At 43.6% G+C, this 13263-nt stretch overlaps 1 protein-coding gene across 3 annotated transcripts in view; it reads right to left on the reverse strand.

Annotated features, from left to right (window-relative positions):
• Positions 1-13263, reverse strand: part of ADGRF5 (adhesion G protein-coupled receptor F5) — a 110442-nt gene that overhangs the window by 69629 nt on the left and 27550 nt on the right. For 2 of the 3 annotated variants that reach the window (XM_082848785.1, XM_082848783.1), the window contains exon 1: positions 4363-4452. The exons of the other annotated variant lie outside the window; for it this stretch is intronic. The gene's annotated coding sequence lies outside the window, so the exon portion shown is untranslated. Of the gene's footprint in view, positions 1-4362; positions 4453-13263 lie in introns of those variants that run through there. 3 annotated transcript variants of the gene reach the window in all.

A 13263-nucleotide genomic window follows, 5' to 3' on the forward strand; every position in this document is an offset into this window, starting at 1 on the left:
GTGACTTTAAAGGTTTCACCTTTGTGATTATCTTTTAGGAAACAGGCAAGACGCCAGTTATTTTAACCATCATCACTAGAATCAGACAACGTGAGTTGAAATGCTGAGCTGGTAAATAACGTGTGAATTCATAGCACCTCAACACAGATATTTAACCCAACAAGCCTTCCTGCAGGACCTACTCTGTGTTGAAACTTCCAGGACCTGGGGAAACTGAGGCTGAGAGGCCCCCCCCACCCAGTGCTCCTTATAAAGGAGACAAAGATTACAGCGATGAGTGATACTGATTTGGATTTTACTGAGAAATGTCAGCGAGGAAGTTTCTAGGGACACATCTTCTGATTAAAAAACAGCTCTGGGGATTCCCTGATGGCGCAGTGGTTAAGAATCCACCTGCCAATGCAGGGGACACAGGTTTGATCCCTGGTCCAGGAAGATCCCACATGCCGCGGAGCAACTAACCCCGTGAGCCACAACTGCTGAGCCCACGTGCCACAACTACTGAAGCCCACGCACCTAGAGCCCGTGCTCTGCAACAAGAGAAGCCACTGCAATGAGAAGCCCAGGCACCACCACGAAGAGTAACACCCGCTCGCCACAACTACAGAAAAGCCCGCGCGCAGTAACGAAGACCCAACGCAGCCAAAAATAAATAAGTAAATAAATAAAATCTATTAAAAAAACCCAAACAGCTCTGAATTATTGTCTATCCATCTATAGATCAATCCAGAAAGTGGCAGATCATGCAAAGGATAATTAGTATTTCTTTTTCTGGGAACTGAGACACATGTTAAAATGACACTGAGTAGAATAGATGACCCCCCACCCCCGTAGTCATTTGGCGGCAGAAGAGCACGTCCTGTTTACCTAGAACATTTCATCTGATTTTGTAAACTCTGCAAGTAACAGGGAGCCCGTGAATCTGCAGGGAAGCCAGTGGGGTTGTTCTGATTTAAACTTGAAAGGCAGTGCCATTGTCTGGGGAGTAGAGATGCCTCTTCATTCTCACCTGCAGACGTGAGACGGGACTGTTCCTCTCATAAATAGGGCCGCTAGAATCCTAATCCATGATGTTCACAGCTGCTGGGACTCCTGCCCCCAACTTCTCAGCTCCACGAAGCGGTTATCACTTCTGCTTCTCAATTTAGACTTTATCTCTTACAGTTTGGACTCAGTGGTTCTCAACCCTCACTGCATAACAGAATCACTTTGGAGGTTTAAAAACAAACGAACCACACAAAAAACCATGCCCGAGCCGTTTCCCCAGAGATTCTGACTCAGCTGTTCCAGGGAAGTTTCTGGGCATCGTTTTCTTTTTGTTAACTTTCTGGGGGTGATACCAATGGACAGCAGGCATTAGAATCTGCTAAAATCTGGACCAGGCAATAGCTTAATCTGTCTACAGACTTCCAGCACAACTGGGAATCCATGTTGCTACCAAGTTGATAGAATCTAGCCAATCACATTCATTCTCTATTCCACATGACTTTTATCCTTATGTTGGAAAGGCAGACATCTGGGCTTCTTATTTCAGTACCCCCAAAAGATTAATTGTGAGATGCTGAGCAAATGACGAAACCTCTGAGCCTCTCATTTTTGTACTCCATAAAATGGGAACAAGTTACCTGCTTTACCTATGACATGGTGAAGGATGAGGCGGTCTCTATCAGGGGCTAGCACTGCGCAGTAGGGTGAAATGATTAACTGAATTACCCTGAGAAAGAGTCAAGGCAGGCAAATTTAACAGGATGGTCAAGAAAGCACCAGAGAATGTCCAAAATCAGCAGGGCCAACAGGCCCTTGGGAAGGGCAAGAAGATGCCAAGTAGCAACTGAAAGTATTTTGTGATTATTCTCGGACTTGACGTTGCTCATGCAACTTCGTTCCAGATCCTCTCCCCATGACCCATACCGACTAGTTCACAGTGCTTTCTTCTTATTCACTTGTCTCATAATAATGTATGGAAGGAAAAAAAAAAAAAAAGGCCACCTTTTTACAGAAAGCTAAAAGACATAGAAAATGAACCCATCTGTTAAACCCAACTATTATCCACTAAATGAAAAGGGAATCTCTCCCACACTCTCCCCATTTTCCCAGAGCCAACCACTTAATCTAGCTGGCTAGCTATCATCTATCTATCCATCCATCCATCCATCCATCTATCTATCCGGTTAATTTTCTTTTCTTTTCTTTTCCAGAACAGAATGCCTTTGATGGCCTTCAGGAGAGAGGCCCGAACTACTAGTTGAAAAATCTAGAATTTAATCCCTGGGAAATTGTTATGAATACTATTAGTTGCCAAAACCAACACAAAAATAATAATGCTGAAAATGAATAAAACTCTTCCAAACTTTTCTAAATATTAAAAGAGCTGTTCACATTCCCCATGTATTAGTTTTTCTTTCCAGCGAGAGGAAGGTATTGTTAAAGAACAATACATGGATCTGACAAGGCGAATTTCTTGTACTCCTATGTGCCCTGACTTGTCCTAAGAGCTGGGAAGACAGAAAAACAAGTCATTTAACTGGTAACATACACAGCAAACAACTGATGGGATAACTTTGGGGAGGGAAAAAAACTAATGCATATCGGGTGTGCGGGACTTGAAAAATTGTTAGGCATAGTCTATTATAGTACGAATATAGCCATGCATTACTTGTGTAATTCAAAAATGAAAGGCCCCAAACATTAGCCCTTTATGAAGGGAAAAACTGAGCTGCAGTGAAGTGGTGTGGCCTGGCTTTCTACAAAGTACAAGAAAACATGGTTTAAACCCAATCCAAAAATGGGCAGAAGACCTACATAGACATTTCTCCAAAGAAGACATACAGATGGCCAAGAGGCACATGAAAAGCTGCTCAACATCACTAATCATTAGAGAAATGCAAATGAAAACTACAATGAGGTTTCACCTCACACCTGTTAGAATGGGCATCATAATAAATCTACAAACAACAAATGCTGGAGAGGGTGTGGAGAAAAGGGAACCCTCTTGCACTGTTGGTGGGAATGTAAATTGATACAGCCACTATGGAGAACAGTATGGAGGTTTCTTAAAAAACTAAAAATAAAACTACCATATAACCCAGCAATCCCACTACTGGGCATATACCCTGAGAAAACCATAATTCAAAAAGAGTCATATACAAAAATGTTCATTGCAGCTCTATTTACAATAGGCAGGACATGGAAGCAACCTAAGTGTCCATCGACAGATGAATGGATAAAGAAGATGTGGCACATATATACAATGGAATATTACTCAGCCATAAAAAGAAACGAAACTGAGTTATTTGAGTGAGGTGGATGGACCTAGAGTCTGTCATACAGAGTGAAATGTCAGAAACAGAAAAACAAATACCGTATGCTAACACATATATATGGAATCGAAAAAAAAAAAGGTTCTGAAGAACCTAGGGCAGGGCAGGAATAAAGACGCAGACATAGAGAATGAACTTGAGGACACAGGGAGGGGGAAGGGTAAGCTGGGACGAAGTGAGAGAGTGGCATGAGTGTAAAATAGGTAGCTAGTGGGAAGCAGCCACATAGCACAGGGAGATCAGCTCTGTGCTTTGTGTCCACCTAGAGGGGTGGGATAGGGAGGGTGGGAGGGAGATACAGAGGAAGGAGATATGGGGATATATATGCACGTATAGCTGATTCACTCTGTTGTACGGCAGAAACTAACACAACATTGTAAAGCAATTATACTCTAATAAAGATGTTAAAAAAAAATGGTTTAAGCAAACCACACATCATAGGGCATTTCCTTCCTTCTAGAACACTCGAGACAAGCCTGCCTGCTCTTGATCCCAGCACTTTTCCTGACATCCTTCCCAGCGCTGACCTGCAAACCCCTTTCCCCTCAGTCTGGGTGGGGCAGCATCTTACATTTCACATTCCCAGGACTGCCTGGGACCTGAGGATACCCATGGCCCTCCTGCTACACTCGGGGTAGCCTCCCCTGCTGCCTGGCATGGATACACTCACATAGCAATTCAAAAATGCTCTGGTCTTTACGGTATTTTCTGGCTCAGGGATGGGAAAACTCATTAAAAAGAAAGAAAAAGAAAAGGAAAGCTTTTTTTATTTTAGAGGAAATCCTAAAAGCATCCCAGCTCACTGCCTGACACTCAGTCTCCCTAAACGCAGTGTCACCAACTTAACCAACAGCCTGCATGCAAAATGCCCTTGACCAGACATGCTCTGTGCTCCCAACACACAGGTCACAGCTACAGAAAAGAAAATCAGGCAGAGGGTCGTAACTGAAAGATGACTTAAAGCAGTGTCAGAGTGACCTAGCTGCCCCTGAGATCTTGCTACAAAGGGAGACAGACCCCCATTAGGAGAAATGCCTGTTACCTTCCCAGCACCGTTGTCCCAGGCCGGCTCCTGCTCTGATCAGAGGTCTAACAAACTTCCAGGTCTCCACTACGAGGCCATTCACCCCACAGCCTCATGCTCGGTGAAGGGAGAGTCAAGCAGGACTCGTCGGGAGGGCTCAGGCAGGTCCGGCAGCTCCAAGCCGAGCTTAGTCTCGCTGCTGACCAGTGCCTTCCTGCCGTGGTCCTCCGAGCCTCACAGGGCCATCCCCGATGGCTAGCCGCTGTTTGAAAGCAAGAAGTGATTTCTGGTCCTCTTCCCTGGATGGCGCATGCGATTTCCCTCACGCCCATGGGAAGTCCTTCAGGTCATTCTTATCTGGAAACCTATTCACTGAGTGGCCAGACTTGTTTGGCCAATGCCCTAGTTTTTGTTTTCCTTTCTCCAAGAAAAAGTTCAGAAAATGAAACCAGAGAGAACCCCAAATGTGTTAGAGCTCATGGCTGGTGTAGGATGCCTGGTTTAAACCTTTGAAAGATGTCCACTAAATGAGATTGCGTTTTCAGAAAGGAAATTACAATTATCAATGAGTTTCATTTCTAGTGGCACCAAGAAATCAGAGATTTAAAAAATCTTGAATACGAGAAGACCTAGTGAGGTTGTTTAGTCCTAGCCCCGGGCTTAAGGGAGGGTTGCACTTCAAATATATCACATTCAGGGGCATCCAGTTCTCCAAGATTTCCAGGGAAACTCTATGAATATTTGTGCATCTAACTACAAATTTTGTAACACTTAAAATATCATCTCAATAACACTAATGTTTAAAGATAAGGAGATACCTGGAAAAAGGCAGGTTGGCAGGCTGCAGTCAGGTGGTTGGGTTTAAAATGAATTAGAATCACTATGTATAAAATAGATAGTCAGTGAGAACCTACTGCATAGCACAGGGAACTCTACTCAATGCTCTGTGGTGACCTAAACGGGAAGGAAATCCAAAAAAGAGGGGATATACGTATACATATAGCTGATTCACTTTGCTGTACAGCAGAAACTAACACAACATTGCAAAGCAACTATACTCCAATAAAAAATTTTAAAAAACTGAATTAGAATCAGAATCAGAGTTTTTGAGCTGAAAGTGACCTTACTCATCCTCTTTTTACAAGGGAGGAAACTGAGGTTCAAAGAGAAACGGTGATTTGCCCAAGGTCAGAACACAGATGGGAAGTAATAGGTGGTCATCTAATTGTTCTTAAACTTCAGCATGGGGAATGATCTTCAATTTCCTACTCTAAAACGCTGCCCACGGAAAGTCTGATGAATGGCTCCTGTTCTAGAGCCCAGGAATCTGCATTGTAAGTGCTCCAGTAAGTCTGACGCAGGCCGTCCCCAGACCTCATTGAAAGAAACCCTCCTAGTGTCAGGACTGTGTGTCAGTGCCAGGACCCCAGAGTCAGACTGCAGGGGTTCAAACCATAGGGCCACTGATTCCTACTTCTGTGGCCTTGGACATGTTATGAGACCTCACTGAGACTCAGTTATATTATGTGTGAAAGTGGAATAATAATACTGCTGAGGCAGTATATTCTATAGGCTGTGGTAAAAGCCTGGCATAGAGGAAGAGCTCCAGAACTGGAGACCTGGGCTCGAATCCTCCAAGCTCATGGGCCTTCCCTGTCCCACACCATCTCCTTCCCTCTTCACCAGCCTTCCTTTCCAGCCAGAGCTATCGCCCCGAAGGCAAGTCAGCAACAACCAGTCGTACTCAGGCTGGGGGCAATGGTGAAGTATTTTGGCAAAAAGAAGATGACTTCAAAATATTATTATTCTACTTCTCGGTACTGATTCTAAATTGTATCCTCCAGCCCACTCCATGCCATTGTGGAAGATGTTGGTTGCCCGCTGACAGCTTACCCTCCATTTCCTCCCTGCTGCCAGCCTGGGCCTGGCTGTGCTCAGGGGGTGCATTGTGATAGGTTTAAAGCACAGTGATGTCATTCTCCTTGCCGGGCCCTGGGTGTGCTAGGACATGTGGCACGTTGTGGATGTACTTTACCTCTGGATTTACTGTCAGTGGCACAGTAAAGGGCCTTATTATTTAATCCAGTTCTAACGGCATTACCTATAGTAAAGTGTGAATCACTATAAAAAATAAATCTTTTGATTCTATAGAAAATACTCACTGTCATACAGAGTGAAGTAAGTCAGAAAGAGAAAAACAAATATCATATAATTTTCCTTACATGTGGAATCTAGAAAAATGATACAGATGAATTTATTTGCAAAGCAGAAATAGAGTCACAGATGTAGAAAACAAACACGGTTGCCAAGGGGGCAAGGAAGGGTTTGACGAATTGGGAATAGGGATTGACATATACACACTACTATTTATAAAATAGATAACTAATGAGAACCTACTGTATTGCACAGGGAACTCTCCTTGGTGCTCTGTGGTGACCTAAATGGGAAGGAAATACAAAAAAGAGGAGATATATGTATACATATAGCTGATTCACTTTACTGTACAGCAGAAACTAACACAACATTGTAAAGCAACTATACTCCAATAAAAATTTTTTTAAAAAAGAAGAAGGAGCAAAATAACATCCCTACAGATAAGAAAACATGGCCTAATCTTACCCACAAACAAGAACTGTGAATTTCTATTTCAAAATAAATTTAAATACATTTTTTAAAAACATAGTAATCAACTATACTTCAATTTAAAAAATAATTCTATAAAAAATAAATAAAATACTACCCTTGACCAATAAGTAAATAAATAAATAAGAAGAATATTAAGACACAAACACACAGAGGCAAACAGCTTAAATCATGTCTTAGAATACAGTTGATCCTTGAACAATGTGTGTTTGAAGTGCTTGGGTCTACTTACACGCCGATTTTTTTCACTAACTACACACGACTGTATGACACGATCCACAGTTAGCTGGTAGCTGGCTGACTCCTTGTATGTGGAACCAGGATACGGAGCACTGATTGTAAAGTTATACACAGATTTTCGAGTGTGGGGGTGGGGGGAGTGCCCTTAACCCCTACGTTGTTCAAGGGTCAAATGTATTCCAAATTTCTTACACCAAATATTTGTGGTATTGACTTTTTCTATACGAAATGGACAAAGACATTCCAGATTCTTTTTTATACTAAAAACCTATAATATTAAATTTAAGTAGTAGAGAACACCTGAGTCTTGAGAATGCGAAGTAGCCTGGGGTTAAGCGTGTGGACACCAGATCTGCCCACTAGTAGCTCCTCAGAAACTTAACAGGTTATTTCATCTTTCTGTGCCTCAGTTTCCTCTTCTGTAAAATCAGATTAATAATAAGACCTACCTCAGGGTTGTTGGGAAGATTAAATGAGTTCCGTACATGTATAAAGGCTTATAACAGTGCCTGGCATTTAGTGAGCATGTGTGTTAGCTATCGGTATTTCTGCAGAAAAGAGGTTTTTGTTGTAATATCACGTAGGGATTTGGTACTGTCTTTGCCTTTGTTTTCTGCTGGCTTTGCCTCTGGTTCCGTACAGGCGGGCACTTTGAAGATGCCTCTAAAATATACCTTCTTGTGTTTGTCATGAGATGTGGTTCCTTTGGGGGTATCTTGAGTGGATTAGTATAGATGTAGATGAACGACACCAGCTGTGTTGGAAGGAATGAAGAAAATGTAGGAGGAGCCTGTACATTATCATGGGGGTAAAGGACACTAAAAGAACGTTGCAGGCTGACAGCTTTGGAAAGTAACTGTAAGAGAGAACTGAATGTCTGGTGGCAGAGTTCGCCCACTCCGGGAGAGGAAAGCTTGCAGACCTTGATACTTCAAAAAAGAGTGACAACGTGGGGGACCTTGACTCAGATGCATCTTGTCTTAAAAAACACCCTGCTGTCAGTCAGCTCCTGGGTTAACGCTTCTTTGAAAGCTCTGTCTTTTCCCTATTTCCCTATTTCCCTATTTGGTTTGTGGGATGCCATCAACTCTGACATGGGACAGGGCGCTGTCAAGGTGGCTGTCCCTTTGCCTCACTGAAGAGCAATTCCTCTCTCATCCATAGTCCTGTTTGTTGCTAGGAACACTCTGTGCTCGTGGCACTCACTTTACAATGAAAACAAAGACAAACAGAAAACGGGACCACCATATGGTCTCGGCTGCAACCCAGAATCCACTGCTGATGGGAAGACTTTGCCCTGTCGCAGCTACAGCCGCCCTGCCGTTGGCTGGGACAGAGCCCTTCTCCTGAGTTCTAAGATGTTGTAGTTGGTGGCAAATTGAACCCAGACTTCAACCAGACTGCGATGGTGCAGCCTGAGTAACTAACTCACTAGTCGTGTTAATCTATGTTTGCGTTAGGATGAGGCGCCTCTTAGGGCTTAAGGGGGTAACCTCATTGGAGACAGAGCTATTTGCTCAGGCAGAAATGTCAGCACCAAATAAATGTGTCTTTCCCAGCTTGCTCCAGGCTGTGTCACGCCTCTGCCCTTCCCCCTTCTTCATCTGGCTAACTTTTAATGTCAGTTAAATTGCAGATGTTATTTCTTCCAAGGACCCTCCTAGCTCTCCCCGGCTGGGCCATGTGTTTCCTCTCCCTGACCCCAAACTATCAGGTATGTGTCTTTCTGCAGGTACCAGACTGCGCTCAAATGATCATTTTAATGCTTAATGCATTGACTGTAAGTGCCTTGAGGGCCGGGCCCCGTCTTATTTATCATATGCCCAGCTCCTCACTCGGTGCTGGCATGTCCTAGCTGATCCATAAAAGCAAACAAAAGGACTACCAAATGGTCCAGCAATTCCACTCCTGGGCGTATATCCGGAGACAAGCATAATTTGAAAAGGTACATGCACCTCAATGTTCACTGCAGCTCTATTTACAATAGCCAAGCCATGGAAGCAACCTAAATGTCCAGTGACAGAGGAACGAATAAAGAAGGTGTGGTACATATATACAACGGAATATTACTCAGCCATAAAAAAGACTGAAATGATGCCATTTGCAGCAATATGGATGGACCTAGAGGTTATCATACTAAGTGAAGTAAGTCAAAGAAAGACAAATATTATATGATATCACTCATATGTGGAATCTAATTTAAAAAATGATACAAAATGAACTTATTTACAAAAACAGAAACAGACTCACAGATTTCAAAAACAAACTTATGGTTACCAAAGGGGAAATGTGGGGAGGGAGGGATAAATTAGGAGCTTGGGATTAACATATGCGCACTACTATATATAAGATAGATAACCAACAAGGACCTACTGCATAGCACAGGGAACTCTACTCAAGATTCTGTAATAACCTATATGGGAAAAGAATCTGAAAAAGACTGAATGTATGTACAACTGAATCACTTTGCTGTACACCTGAAGCTAACTCAACTATACTCCAATAAATTTTTTTTAAAAAGGCAAACATAAGGAAACTGCTTCATCTCATTCCATGGCTGGGTTCTCCTCTTAACACTGGCATGTCCCATGGCTCAGTCTTTGGAACTCTTCTCTGTTGACACTTATTCCCCAGGTGATCTCCACCAGTTTTGTGGCTTAAATCTTTGTGCTGGTGACTTCCAAACATCTACCTCAATCACAGACCTCACTCCTGCCCTTCTGACCAGTACATCCAACTTCTCACTCGATAAATCCACTTGGATCTGCAATAGGCTCTCAAACGTAACATGTCCGAAAACAAAACTGGTCTTCCCTCCCAAGCTAGCTTTTCCAACAGTCTCTCCCATCTCAGTGAAGGGCGTCTCCAACCTTCCAGGTTAGCCAGACCAAAACTCTAAGACTCATCCTCGAGTCCTCCCTTGCACACTTTAATTTGTCAACAAATCCTTTCTACCTCCAAAATACACGTGTGGTTGGGTATTTCTTACCGCTTCCACTGCTATCACTCTCATCAAACCATCATCACCTCTTGCCTGGATGACCATCTTTACCTCTAATTGGTCTCTGTGTAAGACTGCAGTTAAAATGGTCTTCATAAGATCTAAGCTATGTAATGTCCACCTGCGCTCAGCCATGCTCTCATCTCACACAGTCAAGGTGAAAGTCTTTTCAGTGGCCTGTAAGGTCTAGACCATTGACAGCTTTGCTCCTCCCACCATACCCTCCCTTAATTCCTCTCCTTCTTTCCACGTTGCTCCAGCCATGCCGGCTTTCCTGTGAGCCAGGTTGTGCCATCCCAGAGTCTTCGCACTGGCCATTCTCTCTGCCTCGATGCTTTTAGCCCAGATATCCTCGTGTCTCACTCCCTCACCTCATTCCCACCTTTGCCCAAACATTGCTTCCTTAGTGAGGCCTTCCCTGACCACCATACGTCACAACTCAGTCCTCCCAACCCCCTTCCCTGAGGAATTTTTTCCATATCACGTATCACCTCTAATACACTATAATGTACTTATTTATTTTATCGGCTGTCTCCACCTTCTAACCCTCCACTAGGGTGTAAGCTCCCTGAGGGGAGAGATGCCTATTTGGTTCACTGAAGAAGCATATTTGAAAGTGTGACATGAAAGCAAAGGTAAGAATGCCACGATGTTAGTATACACACAGCAGAGGTAGACACCAAAGTCCATAATTATTCTACTTGTAAAACGCTCACACATCCTCGTCTTGGCAGGGTACGCCCTATTTGTCTTTTTTTAATCCACAACCAGATGTTGGTAACACTTTTGACCCAGTGTGACTCAGGGTCAGCTCTCCTTTGTTATTTCTATAACGAGGCCAGGAAAATTCCCCTCTGGCACTGACCTGTCCTTATGCAAGGAAGAAACCGACAGAAAACTGGGCGGTTTTATGGTATACAAATGGTCTTCTTCTTATCTTGTGTGTGTATCTTGGCAGACTCTGCTAATTGGAGTTGATCATATTTGTACTCAGCTGCGGCCTCTCAGGTTTTATTTGCATTTGCTGTTACTGGATCCATTCCACCGATAGACAGATTTATTATGCCTTCTTGGCGTAAGTATCTTTCAGATACTTATATTATTTTGCTGTGGTAGATCCCAAAGCTTTCATCTTTTGGACCAATTGGATACAGTTGACTGCCATATTCCACCCACCTTCTTATGTCTCCCGTGATGGTCCTAGCTTCGGTCAGAAATCCAAAGCACCCTCCAAGTGAAGTCCTATTTTGGACCATGGCCAAGACTACCTTCCCTGCCTTTTCTTGGAAGAGGGAGAGACAGCGTATGGGAAAATGGAGACAGATGCAGGACACAGATCTGTAGAGGTGACATCAACAGCCTTCTCTTGGCCTTTGTTGACCTTTTCTTATGCAGGGTTGACCGTCAGTGGCCTGGCAATCATCCCTAGCCTTTGGATTCCACCTTTGGCTCTTACAGGTGACCCACTAGCCCATCCATGCAGCAGGAAGTTGCCCATATGTCAGCCACACGCTGCAGCCTTGGTGTGCACGGATGTCAGTTATTGATGGACCACATGTATCATTGACTCCTCCTCCTTTATCCCCACCCCCATCCCCACTGCCCTCTCTTTCAGCAACATGGAGAAGAGCTAGGTATTTGAGGACATGGGCATTCCTTCTTGTCTTGGTCTGGGAAGGAAGCTGTTTTGAAGGAAGCTGAATCTGGACTCAAGTGTGCAAGTTCCTTTGTACGTGAACATGGGTGGCCGCTCCTCTTCTAACTTCTGCTCCTTCACTGTGTGTCCTGGGTGCAGGTGCTCTGATGCAGGTATCATATGCCTCAGGCAGCAGTGAGGGCATCTGCTAACATCCCTAGTCCCCATAAGGGCACTTTCCATCCCGATTCAGGGCCTCAACACTTCCTCCGCCACCAAAACAAAGGTTCCCCCATTTTTGCCTTTGATCGGAGAGGTGATTTCCTCAGAATTTATCAAGCCAATGAGTGAATAGCCATGATGCTAAAAGCACCAGACAAATGAGAGCTGAAGAGTCACACATGCCAAGACAAAAGTCAGAATCACAGGATCTGAGAGCCAAGGGGACCGGGCGAGCATTCATTCCAGCGACCGTGCTAGAGGGAGTAGAGAGGCTTCACCAAGGCCACAACACCCATTAGTGTCAGAACCAGAATTAGAATGGATATCTCCTGTCTTCCCAGGCAGGACTCTTAGCATGGTGCCTTGGCGCCTGCCCCAGCCCCCACTGGATACTCAGATACCCTTTCTTCTTACCTCTAAATTAAGACAATTCCCCAGGTGCAGGTAAGGGGTTGATCCCTATACCTAATGCCTAAGATACAGTGATGATTTCTGAGTAGAGAGAGACAGTATTAAGCTTGTGTTAGACCTGTAGTCTTTTCTTTATGATGCTTGGTCCACAATTTAATTAGTGCCAGAAATGATGCTCTAAGTAAGTTATGCCAAAGCCTATATCCTTTCAAGAAAGAAGGTTAGATGATTCTTTCTATTGTATTAGGATACAGTTGAACTGAAAGTGTAGTGGAGGGCACCATAGTGGTCTGAAAATTTTGGCGCCAGGTAACGTAAGCAGTGTAGACTGTCACCTCTGTGGGAGGATTTGAGAAGCAATAGATAAACCTATGTCCACCTGCCTCTAATTCCTAAACTTACACCTTTAGAGACAAATTGCTTTAAGCGAAGGAACAACCTCTGCTCTGACTCAAATGCCTTTGAAAGGTGGATATATTATCCATTTCCAATGAGTTGCATGTAAGCATGGATTAGTTTAAGTCATCAAAGAGGCTTTAATAACAAGAAGGCAATTGGGTAAGGGGGGGAGGGATAAATTGAGAGGCTGAGATTGACAATATACACACTACAATATATAAAATAAATAACAAATAAGGATCAACTGCAGAGCACAGGGAACTCTGCTCAAAACTGCATAGTGGTCTATATGGCAAAAGAATGGATATATGTATATGTATAACAGATTCACTTTGCTGTATACCTGAAACTAACACAACATTGTAAA

The sequence above is a fragment of the Leucopleurus acutus genome (genome assembly GCF_964270905.1).
Source record: "Leucopleurus acutus genome assembly, chromosome: 10".
In the NCBI taxonomy this organism is placed as follows: domain Eukaryota; kingdom Metazoa; phylum Chordata; class Mammalia; order Artiodactyla; family Delphinidae; genus Leucopleurus; species Leucopleurus acutus.